Source organism: Somniosus microcephalus, chromosome 1 (assembly GCF_052327205.1).
Source record: "Somniosus microcephalus isolate GS21.2 chromosome 1, FLI_Smic_1.0, whole genome shotgun sequence".
NCBI classification, from domain to species: Eukaryota; Metazoa; Chordata; class Chondrichthyes; order Squaliformes; family Somniosidae; genus Somniosus; species Somniosus microcephalus.
In genome coordinates this window covers 286,124,079-286,140,265 of record NC_140987.1, presented here as the reverse complement: position 1 = coordinate 286,140,265, position 16,187 = coordinate 286,124,079, and the positions used below count along the sequence as shown (strand labels likewise).

Genomic DNA, 16,187 nt, shown 5'->3' with positions numbered 1-16,187 from the left:
ACTCCTGCTAGTCCGTGTCTAAATCATTCACGGACTTAACACTCTCCACCCACATCCCCCTTCCACCCACCACCCCTCCCCCCAACCCTACTTCCTTCTGTGTCCGCCCCTGGAAAAAACTCTCTCCCAGCTCTCTTACAACTGCACTTATGAAATCCCAACTGTCCAGCCTCTGGCCCTCCATTCACCATGACATTTCTGCAGCTACCGATCTGCTCAACCACACCTTTACTGCTATCTTTGATGCCTTAGTCCCTACTAAAACAATGACCTTCTCTCACCCTGGCCGTTCCCCCTGGTACAGCGCTCATCTTCGCTCCCTTAAGTCCAAGGGACGCAGACTCGAACGGATATGGTGGACAACTGGTTTAGCCATTCACCGCCAGATCTGGCTGGACCACATAAAGCACGATCGGGCCCTGCTCTCGTCTGCCAAAATTGCTCACTATTCCAGAATCATTCTGGAATGCAAAGATAAACCCCGGTTCCTATTCTCTACTGCTAACCATCTTCTTAAACCCCTCTCCCCTGTCTCCTCCACCCTTACCTCCGATAACAAATGTGAGGAGCTCATGGACTTCTTTGTCTAAGATTGAGACCATCTGTTCAGCTGCCTCTGCCACTTCCCTTCCTTCCCCTAGTCCACTGGCCCAAACTTCCTCTAAGGTTCCCCCCTGCCCTAGCCCTGAATTCACATCTTTCTCCAGTTTCTCTCCGATCTCCCCTCATGACCTCTCTGTGCTCATCTTGTCCATGAGACCCACCTCCTGCTCCCTCGACCCTATTCCCACCAAACTGCTGACCACCCTACTTCCTTTTCTGGCTCCCATGTTAGCTGATATTGTTAATGGTTCTCTCTCCTCAGGTACTGTCCCTCTCTCCCTCAAATCTGCCGTCATCACCCCTTTCCTCAAAAAAAACCCTTGATCCCTCCGTCCTTGCAAACTACCGCCCCATCTCCAACCTCCCTTTCCTCTCCAAAGTCCTTGAACGTGTTGTTGTCTCCCAAATCCGTGCCCATCTTTCCTGCAATTCCATGTTTGAATACCTCCAATCAGGTTTCTGCCCTTGCCACAGTACCGAAACGGCTCTCATCAAAGTCACAAATGACATCCTTTATGACTGTGACAAAGGGAAACTATCCCTCCTCGTCCTTCTTGACTTGTCTGCAGCCATTGACACGGTTGACCACTGCATCCTTCTCCAACACCTCTCCACCGTCGTCCAGCTGGGTGGGACTGCACTCGCCTGGTTCCATTCTTATCTATCTAATCGTAACCAGAGAATCACCTGCAATGGCGTCTCTTCCCGTTCCCGCTTCATTACCTCTGGTGTCCCCCAAGAATCTATCCTTGGCCCCCTCCTATTTCTCATCTACATGTTGCCCCTTGGTGACATCATCCGAAAACACAGCGTCAGTTTCCACATGTACACTGACGACACCCAGCTCTACCTCGCTACTTCTTCTCTCGACCCCTCCACGATGTCTAAATTTTCAGACGGCTTGTCTGACATACAGTTCTGGATGAGCAAAAATTTTCTCCAATTACATATTGGGAAAACCGAAGCCACTGTTTTCGGTCCCCGCCACAATAGCCACTGACTCCATCCCTCTCCCTAACATCTGCCTGAGGCTGAACCACACTGTTCGCAACCTTGGTGTCATATGGGACCCTGAAATGAGCTTCCGACCACATATCCACAGCATAACAAAGACCGCCTACTTCCACCTCCGTAACATCGCCCGTCTCCGCCCTTGCCTCAGCTCATCTGCTGCTGATACCCTCATCTATGCCTTTGTTACCTCTAGACTTGTCTATTCCGAAGCACTCCTGGCTGGCCTCCCACATTCTATCCTACGTAAACTTGAGGTCCTCCAAAACTCGGCTGCCCGTGTTCTAACTCACAGCAAGTCCCGTTCACCCATCACCCCTGTGCTCCCTGACCTACATTGGCTCCCGGTTAAGCAGCGCCTTGATTTCAAAATTCTCATCCTTGTTTTTAAATCCCTCCATGGCCTCGCCCCTTCCTATTTCTGTAATCTCCTTCAGCCCCACAACCCCCCGAGATATCTGCACTCCTCTAATTCTGCCCTCTTGAGGATCCCTGATTATAATCGCTCAACCATTGGTGGCAGTGCCTTCTGTTGCCTAGGCCCTAAGCTCTGCCTAAACCTCTCCACCTTGCTATCTCTCTTTCCTCCTTTCAGACGCTCCTTAAAATTTACCTCTTTGACCAAGCTTTTGGTCACTTGCCCTAATTTATCCTTATGTGGATCAGTGTCAAATTTTTTTGTCTTAAAATACTCCTGTGCAACGGCTTGGGACGTTTTACTACATTAAAGGCGCTATATAAATACAAATAGCTGTTGTTGTTGAGTTCTTTTTACATGAATATAAATTCATATTTTGTTACTGTTATTAATAATTGATGGTTTCCTGGATTTTAAATTCATCTTTCTGCATTTCCCTCTTATTTCACACATAATTCCTGAGAATAGGGCCACATGAGTGGACAACTTCTAGGTCAAGAGCTTGATGTCACAAAATGCCACAGGCTCAAAGAAGAGAATAATATGAAAGTACAAGACTATATTCAACCATCAGGCAAGAACACTCACTTTGAAGGTGTTCTATTATCCAACAGGGTGCAAGGTTATTCCCAGTTTAAAACACCTTAGTTACCCAGTAGGCTCAAGGAGCTGCGTCTTAGGGGTAGACTTAGGGTTGATTTGATAACATTTTATAAAATAATGAAGGGTCTAGACTGTGTTTATGTAGACCAATTATTTCAACTGGATAGGTTGGGGAGTTGTGGGACTGGGGGGGTGGGGTGGGGGGACATGCTTACAAGTTAAGTAAGGGCAGAACTAGGTTAGATATTGGGAGGTTCCTCTTTTCCTTGAGAATAGTGGACCTGTGGAACAATTTGACGGCTCGTGCGATGATTCACTCATTTCTTTCAAGCGAGAGCTGGACCTGTTTCTGTTTGGGGCAGAGATCGCCTCGTACAAGAGGTCGGTGCCATCTAATGCTAATCAGGGCCAGGGTGGTCTCCTTGACTAGTTTCAATCACCGAAAGGGGTTGGAGAGGAATTTTTTCCCACTCCAGGGACTTGAGCACATAAATCTAGGCTGACGCTCCAGTACCAGTACTGAGGGAGTGCTGTACTGCCGGAGGTGCTGTCTTTCGGATAAGGCTTTAAACCGAGGCCCCATCTGCTCTCTCAGATGGACATAAAAGATCCCACAGCACTATTTTGAAGAATAGTGGGGGAGTTATCCCCGGTGTCCTGGGCCAATACTTCTCCCTCAACCAACATCACTAAAGCAGATGATCTCGTCATTATCACATTGCTGTTTGTGGGACCTTGCTGTGCGCAAATTGGCTGCCGCATTTCCCACATTACAACAGTGACTACACTTCAAAAAGTACTTCATTGGCTGTAAAGCGCTTTGATACGTCCGGTGATCATGAAAGGCGCTATATAAATGCATGTCTTTCTTTTACAAGAGGTGGGTACCATGTAATGTTAATCAGGGCCAGGGCGGTCTCCTTGACTAATTTCGATCACCAAAAGGGGTTGCAGAGGAATTTTGCATTCCCCCCCCCCCCCCCAATTGTTCTGGGTTTTTATTCTGTTCTTTTGCCTTTCCCAGCAGATTACATGGCTCCGGGTGGGTGGAGAGTATATGTATTGTGATGCAGAAAGCATCACAACAGTGCATGGGACAGGCTGGATGGGCCACTAGGTCCTTTGCTATTCACCATTTTCGTATGTTCATATAAACCTCTTTCATGAATTTACATTATAAAGGGTGTTCCTATGGGCCACTTTACAAGAATGTTGAATGTAGCTCTCTTAATGACATGCATTCACATTGAGATAGGTATAAGATATGAAATGACCAAACCCAGAACATAGCTAGGCTCACAGGTCTCCACCAATTCAACTTTTAAACTTGCCGTTGGGTGATGCACAACCAAAAATTCACATGAATCTCCTTCCAATTTTGTCTCTTTCTGGGGAAGTTCAGGCTTGGGCTGATAAGTGGCAGGTAACATTCACGCCACACAAGTGCCAGGCAATGACTATCTCCAACAAGCGAGAGTCTAACCACCGCCCCTTTACATTCAATGGAATCCCCCACCATCAACAACCTGGGGGTCACCATTGACCAGAAACTTAACTGGACCAGCTCCATAAATACTTGTGGCAACAAGAGCAGGTCAGAGGCTGGGTATTCTGCGACGATTGTCTCACCTCCTGACTCCCCAAAGCCTTTCCACCATCCACAAAGCACAAGTAAGGAGTGTGATGGAATACTCTCCACTCGCCTGGATGAGTGCAGCTCCAACAACACTCAAGAAGCTCACTTGATTGGCACCCCATCCACCACCTTAAACATTCACTCCCTCCACCACCGGCGTACCGTGGCTGCAGTGTGTACCATCTACAAGATGCACTGCAGCAACTCACCAAAGCTCCTTCTGCAGCACCTCCCAAACCCGTGACCTCTACCACCTAGAAGGACAAAGGCAGCAGGCGCATGGGAACACCACCACCTGCAGGTACCCCTCCAATATCCATCACACCATCCTGACTTTTGAGTATATCGCTGATCCTTCATCATCGTTGGGTCAAAATCCTGGATCTCCTTACCTAACAGCACTGTGGGAGTACCTTCACCACACAGACTGCAGCGGTTCAAGAAGGTGGCTCACCACCACCTTCTCAAGGACAACTAGGGATGGGCAATAAATGCTGGCCTTGCCAGCGACACCCATGAACGAATAAAAAAGTGTCTGCCTTCACTTGGTACCTCCCTCCAGTAGCACAGCAAAAATTAGGAATGCTGTGTGAAGAAAAGGCATGAATCTTCTCAATCAGGTTGATATTTCAAGCATGTGGTATTCGTATTCCCCTTTTTGCCGATACAGCAAGTGATAGGGAATCCAAGAATGGGGAGTGTTGAGCCTGAATGAGCTCCATATTTCTCATCCAGACCCGAGATGCCAAAACTGATACTCAATGTGAGGTAGGATAATCTACCCTCATCCTTATACACAAGAACCTGAAATAGGCACAATATTGCCCAAATAGTTTTTCTTTTACATACAACTACGTGAGCAGTGGAAAAACAATGGAGGAAAAAAGAAATAAGAATGACAACAGGATATTGTACAGGGTGCTAAAAAGGGAAAGACCACATGCTAATGCAAAGTGCTATTAAAGCGTGCGCAGTATAATTCGCCGCTTTCATTACTGCTTTCAGTGAGGTCAAGTCCTTACAACTTACACATGAAAAAAGCATGGGTACAGTTGCTCCAGAGGCTGCGGAGGAAGATATTTCTTATCGTGGAGCTTCTGAAAGTATGTATGTCTGTATATATTCCTTTGCGTGTTATGTATATATTCCTTTACTTATGTGTATGACTGTATTATTTAATTATGACTTTCAGAGAAAGTAACTTATTGGAAAATCATAATTAAAAACATACATTCATACACATTAGTAAAGGAATATAAAACATACATACATATACGTAAAGGAATATATGTGGACATACATACATAACTCATTCTCACATTCCATTCACACAGCCACAATTGCTCCTTCTACCTACCGTTCTGAAAACCCTTTAAAAAAAAATTTTAACTTTAAAACTTACTTAAAATTTCTTAAAATAACTTCCCTCCCTTTCCCAAACAAAAATATTGCATTTCAGAAGCTCCACGATAAAATGTTTCTTCCTCCGCAGCCAATGAACCACTTTACACTTGCTTTTTTCAAGTGTAACTTCTGAGGACTTAACCTCACGGATTTCATGAATGAAATCTACGAAGTTCACTGCGCAAGTGCTGCCTGTGCAGTCGCACGCGCTCGAGGTCTGGAAATGCCGGCGTTCCCCGCATGCGCTGTTCATGCTGAACGCCGGCATTTCCAACGGCCAGATGCGTGAGTACCCCGAGCGCACTCACGCCTTTGGCCGCGAATTTCTGGCCCATTACAGCTATACATAATTTCTAGAGTTTTGAATTGGATCAAAGGTCTGAAGCACATCTGTTGGTACAGGTATAGCATTTGTAATAAATGTGACTGGGACATTCAGCCAAATGTCATAATGTTGCTGTTTTGTAATCTTCAGTGCTTATATTCTTCATATTTTTATGAAACTATGTTGCTCGGACACAGTCTTGAAATTGCAAAAGTGAAAACTAGATTTTAAACTTTAACATTGATGAATTTTTATCTTGCATGCAAGTGGCATTAATACATTTGTAGCTATTTACCTGATGTAACTATTAGTCAAATGTCAGGAAGTAATGCATCATATTTATGGCAAGGACGTAAAGCTCTCCAACCTGATTATTTATTTTCAATGGACCTACACTTGTGCACAGTATAGTGCAGCACCACATCACCACCAACATGGCTCTATAAAATCTTATTCTGAGTTATAGTGTTGTCTCTTTGAAAAATAAATGAGCGATCATATAGCAATTACAATTAACAGATATTGTGGTTGCAGTAAACATTTTATTGGAGTGCCACCCCATGGCCAAGGTCTGTGTGAGGCATTAAGAGATAAATCCCCCGATACTCAGTAGGAACCAATGTTTTTTCAACTAATGTTATATGACCACTGTAAAGGCCTATCACAGCACCGCCTAACAATACTGTTGCCTCTGAGTCAGAAGGTTGCGAGTTCAAGCCCTACTCCAGAGGCTTGAGCACATAATCCAGGCTGACACTCTAGTACTGAGGAACTGCTGCACTGTCAGAGGGGCCGTCTTTCTGATGGGATGTTAAACTGAGGTCCTGGGTGGATGTAAAAGATCCCATGACATTCTTTGAAGTAAAGCAGGGGAGTTCCCCCAGTATCCTGCCCAACATTTATCTCTCAACCAACATCATTGGCTGGGAAGCACTTTGGGATGTCCCGAGGTCATGAAAGGCGCTATATAAATGTAAGCCCTTTACTCTTTTGCTTTTCCAAACTAATTATTTAAAAAACAGCTGCAATGAAACTGCTAGAAGCTGAAGAAAAATATTTCATCAGTACAATTGACTGACGCATCCTAGGAAATGAGGTACACTGTGCACGTTCAAACCGCACAATCAAAATCCAGGGCAAAAATATCAAGTCCAAGCCCAGGCTTTTGGGAAAGGCTTGTGCCTTCAAGTAAAACCTTAATGAAAGCATTAAAAGACAATAAAAACAATTCAATGGATACATTTAATCATGTAATTGTGAAATATGTATTTCTTTGAATTGTGATTTTGCTTGGGCCCTTAATTTGGATATTAGAAATATCAGTTATTGAGAAAGCATGGTGGACATTAAATTTAAAGATGAAAAGTTTCAGAAAGGAGCTTGAGCAATTGGTGGGGAAAGGATAATACAGTACCACCCAGTGGCCACATTGTGCAGTTACAGAATTGGTTTCTCTTACAAATACGGACGTTGAAATTTATCATGGAAAAGTTTACTCAAATGTGCGATAAAAAGGATAAGATGAAGTAACATTTTTTATTACAGGAATTAGATGCAGATGTAAGATTTTAAATTATATATAAGCTGTTAGGGAGAGAGGAAAGCAGAAGATAAATACAGAAGAAGAAGAGGAGATAGAAGAACAGCAACATAAAGACAACAGACAGGTAAGAGAGAGAAACCATGTTCTTTGACTTAGCGTGTGCACTGCCACAGGAGATCGACTTGTAAATACAAGTCTTGCACATAGCATGCACTTCTTGTAAGTGTCACATTTACTTCCTGTAACATTATAGCATCACGGTCGCTGTCATACTTTGATGATAACACCCCCAATTGTTATAATGCAGTCTATCCTCTGACTCTCCATGCACAATTCCATGGGAGATCGACTACTAATAAATATACAGCACTGTTAATGTAGTAAATGTCCACAGTCATCGAGCAACAATAGCAGAAAAATTAGAAAGGGTGACCGAGGACATGGTCAAAGAGCTGGGTTTTGAGGAAACTTTGGAAGGTGAGGGGAGAAGTAGCAAAACAGAGGGGTTTGGGAGAGAGTTGTGGAATGTAGGGCCCAAAAGACTGAAGGTTCTGCCACCAAGGGTGGAAAGAAAGGAGGGGGGTGCAGAGGAGGACAGAATTGAAAGAGCAAAGGGTGTACGCTGGTGCCTAGGGCTAGAGGAGGTTGCAGCGCTAGAGTGGGGCAAGTCCTTAAACTTGTAGACTAGAAAAAGGATTTTGAATTCAATTTATTGTGGATTGGGGAGTCAATGGATGTCAACAAGCAGAGTGGTGATAGGGGACTGAGACTTAGTGCGGTATAGGATGCTGACAGGCATAGTTTTGGATGGGTTAGAGCCTATTTTGGGTGAATCTCAGGGAAACAGCGAGGAAAGGTTGCATAGACTAGGCTTGTATTTCCTTGAGTATAGAAGATTAAGGGGGGGAAACTAATTGATGATAAAAGGAATTGATAGGGTAGAGAGAAACTATTTGATCTGGTGGGAGAGTCCGGAACAAGGGGACATAGTCTAAAAATTAGAGCAAGGCTGTTCAGGGTGATGTCAGGAAGCACTTCATCACACAGAGGGTAGTGGAAATCAGGAACTCTCTCCCCCAAAAAAGCTGTGGATCAATTGAAAATTTCAAAACTTTGATTGATAGATTTTTGTTAGGCAAGAGTATTAAGGGATATGGAACCAAGGCTGGTAGATGGAGTTAATACACAGATCAGCCATGATCTCATTGAATGGCAGAACAGGCTCAAGGAGCTGAATGGTCTCCTCCTGTTCCTATTTTCCTTGGAGAAATTAACTTTGGGGGTGACAAAGGTATGAATGAGAATTTCAGTGTTGGTGGGGGTGAAGTAACAACAACAATTTTAAATATTGCACCTTTAACATTGTAAAATGTCCCCAGGCGCTTCACAGGAGTGTTATAAGACAAAAAATTGACACCAAGCCACATAAGAAATTAGGGCGGATTTGGTCAAAGAGGTAGGTTTTAAGGAGCGTCTTAAAGGAGGAAAGAGAGGTCAAGAGGCGGAGAGATTTAGGGACGGAGTTCCAGAGCTTAGGGCCTAGGCAACAGAAAGCACGGTCACCAATGGTTGAGCGATTATAATCAGGGATGCTCAAGAGGGCAGAATTAAAGTAAGAGTGAAGGTGAGCAATTTTGAGAGGGTGCACATAGGTAGTCTTAGTGATGGCTTGGACAGAGGCTATGAAGCACATGGTCAATACTTGAAGGAGAAAATATTGCAGGGATATGGGGAGAGTGGGGAGTGGGACTAACTGGATTGCTCTTCGAAAGAGCCAGTGCCGACTCAAAGGGCCGAATGGGTTGTGCTGTATTATTCTATGATTCTATTTTACCACAGTTACATACCATCAGGTATATAGCCTGAGTAAGAGGATGAAATTGCATTCTAGGGTATGGAGTTTTTGGCAACAGATGAACAGAATGGTATTTGGTTTTATAAATATTAAGTTGGAGACAGTTCTGGTTCATCTGGGATCTGCTGTTGGATGAGCAGCCAGGCAGTGCAGTGATTGTCAACGGAGTCAAGTGAGTGGTAGCCGAGATAGTATTGTCAGCATACATACAGAAACTGACTTGTGTTTTTTCATTCAAGCATCAGACTTGGAAGGGGCAAACTCTGCATTAACCACACAATGCTAATCAGCCGAATACACGCAATCTCGCCAAAAAGTGATCAGTTGGGTAATGAGAATGAACTAGAGAGAGCTATAAAGAAAAGCTATTGTAGTGTCCGAGTATAAATAATACATGGACCGCAGGAGAACAATAATAACAGGTATTTACTGAACAGAGGGTAAGTTAAAACTGTAAGTACAGAAGCCTGCTATGGCTTTATATACAGGTGTGGTCACTGGCGGTACTACTGCATAAAGTCAGTTCTCTCTTAAAGGTACATACACAACAATTCCTCCCCTTTTAGATAAACAGTACATAACATTCATTTAACAACTAAATAATAACTAATTACAATTACAATTTTCTCTGTACTATATACATCAACTGAAATAATCATTTATAAGTTCAGTCTTTGAGGAGGCTTCCTGATCCTGACTGGATAGCGCCTTTCTCGAGTATCCTGTTCTTGCGGCGGAGTTGATTCTGGCTCATTGTCATTGGTTGGTTCGTCAGCTTCCAATACCACTACTTCTGAGGTAGACGCAATCTGTACTTCGGGTTGATTACCAGGTGCACCTGCTCGTGGTATGGGCTTGGCTTGTTCCTGTGACTCTAGAATCTGGTCAGCATGGCGTCTCATGATGCTCTCTCCAACGTCCACTGTGTACATTAGTGGTCCCTGCTGTGTGCATATCGTTCCTGGCTGCCATTTTTCTGTTCGGTAGTCGCGGGCCAAGACTGGTTGCCCTATCTTGAAGCTCCTGGTTGACTTCTCATTTATGTGCTGGAATTGATTATCCTCAACATCTCGTCTTATGTTTGGTTTGAGCAAATCCAGGCGGCATCTTAGCCTTCGGTTGAAGAACATTACGGCTGGAGCTTGGTTGGTGACTGCATGTGTCGCATTCCGGTAAGCAAACAAGAAATTATCCACCTTGTGTTGTAGTGGTATGTCGTCATTATACATTGCCTTTATGGCCTTTTTAAAGGTCTGAACAAACCTCTCAGCCAATCCATTTGTGGCTGGATGATATGGGGCAGATGTGTAATGTTTCACCCCATTATTCCTCAGAAACCTCCGGAAATCCTCGGACACAAACTGTGGCCCATTGTCGGAGCAAATCTGTTCTGGCAAGCCATTCCTGGCGAAGATGGTCCGTAGGACTGCAATAGTTTTCTCCGTGGTGGTGGAGGACATTTTGATGACTTCTGGCCATTTCGAATGGGCGTCCACAGCGATTAGGAACATTGAGTCCATAAATGGACCAGCAAAATCAATGTGTACCCGTTGCCATGGAGATGAGGGCCACTCCCATGGATGTAGCGGGGCCTGTGGTGGAGCGTTTTGGACCTTCTGGCATCCTGTGCATCTCTTGGTCATATCCTCGATTTCTTGATTGATTCCCGGCCACCACACAAACGCCCTGGCTAGGCTCTTCATTTTTACCCCTCCCAGATGACCCTCATGAAGCTCATTGAGCACTCTATCTCTCAACTTGGGTGGAATTACCACTCGGGATCCACACATCAAGGTGCCCCGGCACACTGACAGCTGTTCTCTCCTTGGCGAGAATGCTGGCAACAGTGAGTCGCCATGTGCTGGCCATCCCTTCACCGTCAAATCATAGACCCGAGAGAGTGTCGGGTCATTTCGGGTTTCCTTCTCTATACTTGAGTTTGTAAAAGGTAGACATTCGACTATGGTCGCATGGAATATCTCAACAGGGTCCACTGCAGGTGCTTCCTCTACCGTAGGCAACGGTAGGCGCGACAGCCCATCAGCGTTTCGATGCTGTTTCGTACCCTTGTACTCTATGTCGTACTGATGTGCCCCTAGAAAAAGTGACCATCTTTGCAGCCGTTGCGCCGTCATCACCGGAACGCCCTTCTTTTGGTTAAAAATGGAGACCAGGGGCTGATGATCAGTCAGTAGGGTGAATTTCTGCCCATGCAGATAGTGATTGAACTTCTTCACCCCCCACACCAGGCTGAAGGCCTCCCTGTCAATCTGGGCGTAGTTATGCTCGGCTGAGGTTAACGAACGTGACGCAAAGGCTATTGGCCTCTCTGAACCGTCAAGGAATTTGTGTGACAGCACCGCTCCGATGCCATAGGGAGACGCATCACATGCTAACCGAATCGGTAGTGTTGGATTGTAGTGGGCCAGTACTTCTTTTGAAGTGATTCGGCATTTACATTTCTGAAAGGCACGCTTACACTCATCACTCCATTTCCATGTTACTCCAGTTTGCAGTAGGGCGTTCAGTGGGTGCAGAATTGTAGATAAATTCGGCAAGAACTTATGGTAGTAGTTCACCAACCCGAGGAACGACCTCAGTTGCGACACATTTTCTGGTGCTGGAGCCTTGACTACAGCCTCAATCTTGTCCGGCAACTTATGCAACCCTTCCTCATCAATCATGTGGCCACAATACGAGATTTGTCTCCTGAAGAACTCACATTTGGGGCGGTTGGCTCGTAGCCCATATTCCTGTAATCTCGTGAGCACCTGCTCCAGGTTGGCAAGGTGTTCACTGTCATTTTCGCCCGTAACCAGGATGTCGTCCAAATAACACTGGGTCCCTGGGATCCCTTGCAGGACTTGTTCCATCGCCCTCTGCCAAATAGCCGGGGCTGATGCTACCCTGAATACCAGTCGATTGTACTGGTAAAGGCCTTTGTGAGTGTTTATCGTGAGGTATTTCCTAGACGCTTCTTCCACCTCCATTTGTAGATACGCTTGGGCCAGATCAATCTTTGTAAAGCGTTTCCCTCCAGATAGTGAGGCGAAAATATCTTCTATCCGTGGAAGTGGATATTGTACTGTGTGCAGGACTGGGTTCACAGTTACCTTGAAGTCCCCACAGATGCGAACCTTCTTCGGTTCCCCAGGCGTGCTGCTCAATTATTTCTTCACTACAGGAATGATGGGTGTGGCCCACTCGCTCCAGTCCACCTTGGACAGCACACCTGAACGCTCCAGACTCTCCAGCTCTGCTTCAACGGCTGGGCGGATCAAGGTCTGGCCTTAAAGAAATTTGGGTTTACGTTATCTTCGATTTTTATCATTGCCGTTACTCCTTTTAGAGTCCCAAGTCCTTGTTGGAACACCTCTTTCGCGTCAGTTAGAATCTTTGACAGTCGTCCAGGTGTGACGTCATCATCCTTTTTATCAGTCACAGTTAGCGCCTGAATGGAATGCCAATCCAATTGTATTTTTCGGATCCATTCACGTCCCAATAATGGTGGTCCTCCATCTGGTAGTATATATAGATACAGTTTCTGTGTTTCCTTGCCGTTGTATTCAACTGGCACCCTAATTTTTCCTCTGGGGTAGACTTTTTGCCCCGTGTATGTCTTCAATACAATGGACGTGTCCTTCAAGGGTATGTGTGAGAATAGCTGCTCATAGTCTCGTCGATTCATGACAGTTAGGGCTGATCCTGTGTCCAATTCCATCTTTACTGGGGACCGTGCTATCATGAGGGTGACCCAAATGGTTCAGTGATCCTCCTTTGCGATCACGTTGTGTAACGTTAGACAACTTAGTCTCCTGCTCCCGGAGTCCTTATCACTCTCCTGATCTTCCGAACTACTGTCTGTCAATTTCTTTACTTTCTTGTACTTTTCCTTAGTAGTTCTTCTAGTGTTGGTTTTCTTTCCCGACCTGCAGACTCTTGCTATGTGTCCCATTTTCCCACGTTGCCTGCATACTTTGTCCTTAAACCAGCAGTCCTTCTGATCATGGGTTGTTCTGCCGCAGCGATAGCACTTTTCTGCTCCATACGCCATTTCGTTAGCGCTGTATTCCTGTGGTTTCTGTTGTATTTCCGCAGCTCCCCGCGCTGCTGCTTCGTAGGATACTGCCACGCTGAAAGCCTGTTCTAGCTTCAGGTCCTTTTCCGAAAGTATTCGTTTCTGGGTTCCTTCACTCTGGAGCCCGCAGACAAACTTATCCCATAAGGTGTCTGCCAGTCCTGCTCCGAACTGGCAGTGCTTCGATAACTTGCGTAGTTCCGTAAGATAGTCAGCATTGCTCTCATCTTTGTGCTGGTTTCTTTTATGGAACTTGAATCTTTCTGCTATCAGCAGCGGTGTAGGGTTTAGGTGTTCCTGTAAGATATTAACAATCTCCTCAAAACTTTTCTCCATTGGTTTAGCTGGGGTAATTAAATTCCGCAATAGGCCATATGTTCTCGCGCCCATCAAATTTAATAATACCGACGCCTTCTTTCCATCGGCCACCTCATTTGCCTTGCAGTACACTTCAATTCTTTCCACATACGTGGTCCAGTCTTCTACCTCGTTGTCGAAAGCAGTGATACTGCCACTTTTCGGCATCTTGAGTGATTTAAAATGGCGCCTCCCGCACTTTTTCTTCTTCACCAATGGATTAAAATGGCGCCTCCCGCGCTTTTCCTTCTTCCCCAATGGAATAAAATGGCGCCTCCCGCACTTTTCCTTCTTCCCCTTGCTGCCACGCTGCTCCTAGCATTCTGCAGGGTAATGGCAGCGACCCGCGGCTTCGGCGCGTCTCACTTTTCCTTCCCCTTGTTTTATTTTCGCTACGCTGCCCGGTTCTTGAGCACCGACCGCGCCCTGTGCGCTCCACCCTCTCTCTCTTTTCCTCCCGACGACACTGCACAGCCCCTTTGCAGAGCCGCTCGATCGAGCTCGAGCCCGCCGCAGTCCGGAAGGGTCAGCGCACTACCTGCTACCAGCACGACTTGCTGGAACACCTCGACTGGAGAGCCAAGCCCAGCTCTCCACAGCCTCCCCTGCAATTCTCCGAACTCCGATGGATTCCTGGGCGGTTACCCGCGGTCGACGCCCGTTGCTCTGACTTCGACCTCCAAGAAGCTTCTCTTCAGGGAAAGATCCCCGTGAGGTGATGCAGTACTGCAGGTGAGTTCGAACCTGCTCGTCGCCAGTGTAGTGTCCGAGTATAAATAATACACGGACTGCAGGAGAACAATAATAACAGGTATTTACTGAACAGAGGGTAAGTTAAAACTGAAAGTACAGAAGCCTGCTTTGGCTTTATATACAGGTGTGGTCACTGCCGGTACTACAGCATAAAGTCAGTTCTCTCTTAAAGGTACATACACAACAGCTATGAATTCTGGAAATCTGAAAAATGCTGGAAATACACAATAGTTCGGATGTAATATCACAGCTGATTTTTTTTTTTAACTTGCTTTTGTTTTCAGATTCTGAACAGCCTGCTGTGCATTTTCCAGCGTGGTTTTTATTTGTACAGATTTAAGAGAACCGAATACAAATTCCAGTTCCACTATTTTAATGGCGAGGGCAAGCATTAGGAAATAAAATGGGTTGGACGCCTATAAAATAGGAGAAACAAATAATCTGATATGAGCCAGTTAAACATTGGTCAGGAATTGTATCCCCTTGTGTGTGTCCCGGTGTCACGTTTTCTTTGATAACGCTGCTGTCAAGCGCCTCCGTTAAAAGTTATAAATTGCAAGTTGCTGTTCAACTTTTAAAAAATGATGAATGATTTTGTTTCCAGGCTATATTTTAAAATATAAACAAACAAAAAAGACGTGGCTTTTAAGTGAAAGTTTTAACTTATCTTTCTTGGGAGCCCCTAAAAACAAAAGCTCTCCTATATTTTCATGGGCAAAGATTTGTTCACCAACCCTCCAATAACATTAGTTGGCCACCTGTGCTATCGGCAGCTCAGAAACATGAGAGCACAGATTGACATACCAGAAGCTAAAGGCATTGGAGGGCAACTGGACTCAATGTGAGGAGTTCAAAACTCAACTCCCCGCCCCATGCCGACTTAGATTAATTTATTGCCATTATATATAAAGACTTCTCTGGCAAAGGTAGACCAAATGTGGGTAGCCGAAATGTAGTCATTTCCGCATAATGAGGGCCAAAGGGAGGAGCATTCTACAATAATCTTAGTACCTTTTTAATATAAAAAAATATTAAGACAGGAGCCTGAAGCATTGGAAAAGCAATTTCTGTTGGGTTTTTTTCTCTCTCTCCAAATTCGGCCGGTTGCAATGGTTTATCATTTCCAGGCGCTGGCCATGGTGGGAGAAGGATCTTGCAATGAAAGTGTTAAGTGGGAGTTTGCACATACCGTGACTGTGCGGCGTGAGCCCAGGGGCTGCTGGCGGAGGCTGTGTGCTGCTGTCTGGAGGCTGCTTGCTGTTTGCTTCACCGCGCCCTTTGTCCCGGCTGCGTCCTGGAGTCCACACCCAAAGCCAGAAACGTGCTACTACCGCCTGCCAGAGAATGAACCAGCCATACACTTTCCCTGCGTTTTAGCAGCCTGCATGCCTCCAAGTAGCCCAAGTTTGAATTTTAGCGCAGGATGACGATACCTGCCCTCTCCCACCCTCCCCGTCCTCCCTCCCCCCCCTCCCCGTCCTCCCTCCCCCCCATCTTCTCTCCCAACCCCCCTCCCTCCCCATCTTCTCTCCCCCCTCCCCATCTCTCTCCACCCCCCCTCCCCATCTTCTCTCCCCTCCCTCCCCATCTTCTCTCCCCTC

At 45.6% G+C, this 16,187-nt stretch overlaps 1 protein-coding gene across 1 annotated transcript in view; it reads right to left on the bottom strand.

Annotated features, from left to right (window-relative positions):
- Window positions 1-15,909, bottom strand: part of plgrkt (plasminogen receptor, C-terminal lysine transmembrane protein) — a 161,764-nt gene extending 145,855 nt beyond the window's left edge. The window contains exon 1 of the mRNA XM_085993660.1: window positions 15,776-15,909. The gene's annotated coding sequence lies outside the window, so the exon portion shown is untranslated. The remainder of the gene's footprint in view (window positions 1-15,775) is intronic.
- Between the last annotated feature and the right edge of the window lie 278 nt (window positions 15,910-16,187).